Raw genomic sequence first — 3976 nt, 5'->3', positions numbered from 1 at the left:
TACAAATGTCAGAATGTTCTTTGATTTTGCTAAGTGTTGACATGAACGGTGTCATACTTTGAGGTACTTATGTCAATCTTGGTATCAGAGACGTTTCTCACTCATGGTTGAATTCTCTTTGTGGCAGATCTCGCACAATGATGATTCTAGATTATAGGACTGACTGGGGTATAGTTTTATTTACTTCCTTTTTAAGTTAGATTTCCAATGACCTTAAAATGTACTAACTAACTGGACTTATATACGAAAAAATGGCGAGAAATTTTAGTAACATTAGTAACAGTTGTTATTTTTTTATAGTAAAAATGACGTTTTATCAGTCAATTTAAAGTCTTATAATTGTAAATTGTACGTTTTTATTCAATTGAAATCTTACTCAATGTACCAGTACAAGTTATGATGGAGATATACATTGTTTTTTTTAAATCTCTTGTTATAAATCTTGGTATTCATTATTGATATTTTCAAATATAACACGAAATATGAACTGATATATTTTATTTAAATATACACAAATTTTGCTTGTGATTATGTCATTTCATTGATATTAGTAAAGCAGATTCGGGAGATGCGTGATCAAAGGCGGTTTTTTCAAACACCGCACAAAGAATGAGTGAAAGTTGATGAAAACTTAAGATACTTTGTTTGGAATAGTTTGGGGTGAGGGGAAAAGCGTAACAATCTCCAAGCACGGTATCATTCGTGTTGACTTTATATTCCATGTACTACGGATTTATGTTCTATTGTTCAATTTATAGTAAAATATTTCTAATTGGTGGTGTAAATAAATTGTGTCCTCTGTTTTAAATTTCGTTCACAAACACTATTGTGAGTTCGTGATATATTCAAGAATTCCAATTGATGTAGTAATTCTAGAACGCTTTACTAGAAGAGTTATTATAACTTACGGTATATAATTATATAGAAATTGATAAAAACTGTAAATTCTAAACCAAACTATTATGGAAACTGGAATGGGAAATCATTGTCTTTGTCAGGTACCATTAATTTTTCCTCTAAAAATAATGTTGTACTGAAACAAATTCAATATAAAAAACCATTTTTGTTTATTATCGTAAGAAATATACAAATATTTTTTTGAAAAATAAAGCTATAATGAGACAAATCCATAAGCAAAAGAAAATTGTTGATTGTGCCATAAAACACACATGTGAATACAAATGTTAATCATAGCCGCTGTCACGTTTTAAGAAAACATCTAAATCTAAAGAAACTTTATTTACTTTATTGTAATTACCAAACCAAGAAGAAACTGATTTCATTTTATATTAAGAATCTAATATTAAAAATCCCAGTTTATTGTTAACAGTTTATCTATAATGCAGCTAAGTAATAATTTGATATTTTATTTTCCTGTTTTAAATTTTTTGCATCAGTATTTGTACTCATTAACACTCGATAAATTCTTCAGGAAAAGTCCAATTAATTCCTCAAGGCCATTCTTATAGAAACACACATCACCTTCCTTTTCCTTCTGTATACTTCAAAATAACATTACATCTATTTGCATATTAGTTATTTAACATATTATGTGAAACTGTCATGAAACCGTTTATAACGTTACTTCGTAATATATTCAGATCTGCTAGCCTGTGGAAATGAGTTGCCCAAGCCTGAACGCAAAGTCACGTCCACAGAAAAAGATCTGTGATTTTTATTGCACTCATATTTACAATTTGTGTTGTAATTTTGTACTTTATAAATTCTGGTCGTGTTCACTTATTTACTGCCTCGTTTTTTCACTTTCTTATTGGCAAAACATTGAGTCTTCACGTGAGCTGCAAACCTTTTAGTAACTAGTACAGTTTAGGTGTTATAAAGTAGAATAAGTCTCAAATACCCATTAGGTAATTTTTGATCTGATTCCGTCCTTCTTTCCTGTTGTTAAATTATTTGTAATAGTGATATAATAAACTAAAGGATTTTGTATAAATAAATTATAACTTACGCATATATGTTGCAGAAATATATTAAAATCTTAATGAATGTATAAAAACAATGTACTACTATTATTATCAAACTCTGTACAGAAAGGGGACTGTAGCCTGTAATTTTCTTATCGATATTTGTTTTCAATAGTAGCACACTATTGTAACAGCCGTCGTAGTAACGGAGTACCTGGATTTTCTATAGGCTCAATATTGCGCACGCTTCAGTTTCATGAATAATCTTCATTTGATTTATTTGTCACAAACCGTACTTATTTGTCGATGGACCTTATCTCTTCATTTTGATATACGTTTGATTTCTAATAATTATAGTTGCTAATTGTTAAAAATAACTTAAACATTTTATACTACTACAGCTGAACTGTAGAAACAGGCTCTTACTAATTATTTTCAGCCAAATTCTGCCAATTTCAATGGCCACTAACCTTTCCGAGGATCTTTTAAAACAAGCATAAGAGGAAGATTCAGTGCAGTGATATGCCGACTATACTGATAAAACATTTTGGGTCACAGAATTTGTGGTAAATCTAATGTGTGGTAAACCTAACTTGTAAATCTAACCCAGATATCAGATGTCATTGTTATAACAAAATTAGTAGCTATCCACAACATCACACACTATTTCTTGGTGAATGACAGAAACGTCACAAGCATAAAGTTGTTTAAATTACTTAAAAATCAATCGTGTGCGATAAGTTACGGTTATTGAGAAACATCTCCATGTCCTTATCCAATTCATAATTATTGGACTTTAAATAAAAGTGTTTTGGAGCCCTAAAGTTGGAGAATAAACAGCTTCTGTAAGTACCAATTAATCAGCTCCAATTGTCTATATTAATATGCAGCAAGTGTAATTACCCTGAAGCACCTTATTCACGTGGGGCTGAGAGTGTTAACACTGTGTACTTTATGTAGTCTGGTATTGCTCTTTACACCTTGTATATCCCATATAACACTTTCAGCCCCAGCTGTCTATATTAATCTGCAGCAAGTGTAATTACCCTGAAGCACCTTATTCACGTGGGGCTGAGAGTGTTAACACTGTGTACTTTATGTAGTCTGGTATTGCTCTTTACACCTTGTATATCCCATATAACACTTTCAGCCCCAGCTGTCTATATTAATCTGCAGCAAGTGTAATTACCCTGAAGCAACCTTATTCACGTGGGGCTGAGAGTGTTAACACTGTGTACTTTATGTAGTCTGGTATTGCTCTTTACACCTTGTATATCCCATATAACACTTTCAGCCCCAGCTGTCTATATTAATCTGCAGCAAGTGTAATTACCCTGAAGCACCTTATTCACGTGGGGCTGAGAGTGTTAACACTGTGTACTTTATGTAGTCTGGTATTGCTCTTTACACCTTGTATATCCCATATAACACTTTCAGCCCCAGCTGTCTATATTAATCTGCAGCAAGTGTAATTACCCTGAAGCACCTTATTCACGTGGGGCTGAGAGTGTTAACACTGTGTACTTTATGTAGTCTGGTATTGCTCTTTACACCTTGTATATCCCATATAACACTTTCAGCCCCAGCTGTCTATATTAATCTGCAGCAAGTGTAATTACCCTGAAGCACCTTATTCACGTGGGGCTGAGAGTGTTAACACTGTGTACTTTATGTAGTCTGGTATTGCTCTTTACACCTTGTATATCCCATATAACACTTTCAGCCCCAGCTGTCTATATTAATATGCAGCAAGTGTAATTACCCTGAAGCACCTTATTCACGTGGGGCTGAGAGTGTTAACACTGTGTACTTTATGTAGTCTGGTATTGCTCTTTACACCTTGTATATCCCATATAACACTTTTCAGCCCCAGCTGTCTATATTAATATGCAGCAAGTGTAATTAACCTGAAGCACCTTATTCACGTGGGGCTGAGAGTGTTAACACTGTGTACTTTATGTAGTCTGGTATTGCTCTTTACACCTTGTATATCCCATATAACACTTTCAGCCCCAGCTGTCTATATTAATCTGCAACAAGTGTTATTATCC

Source organism: Homalodisca vitripennis, chromosome 2 (assembly GCF_021130785.1).
Source record: "Homalodisca vitripennis isolate AUS2020 chromosome 2, UT_GWSS_2.1, whole genome shotgun sequence".
Classification (NCBI taxonomy): Eukaryota; Metazoa; Arthropoda; class Insecta; order Hemiptera; family Cicadellidae; genus Homalodisca; species Homalodisca vitripennis.
Note: the sequence above shows the minus strand (reverse complement) of the source record.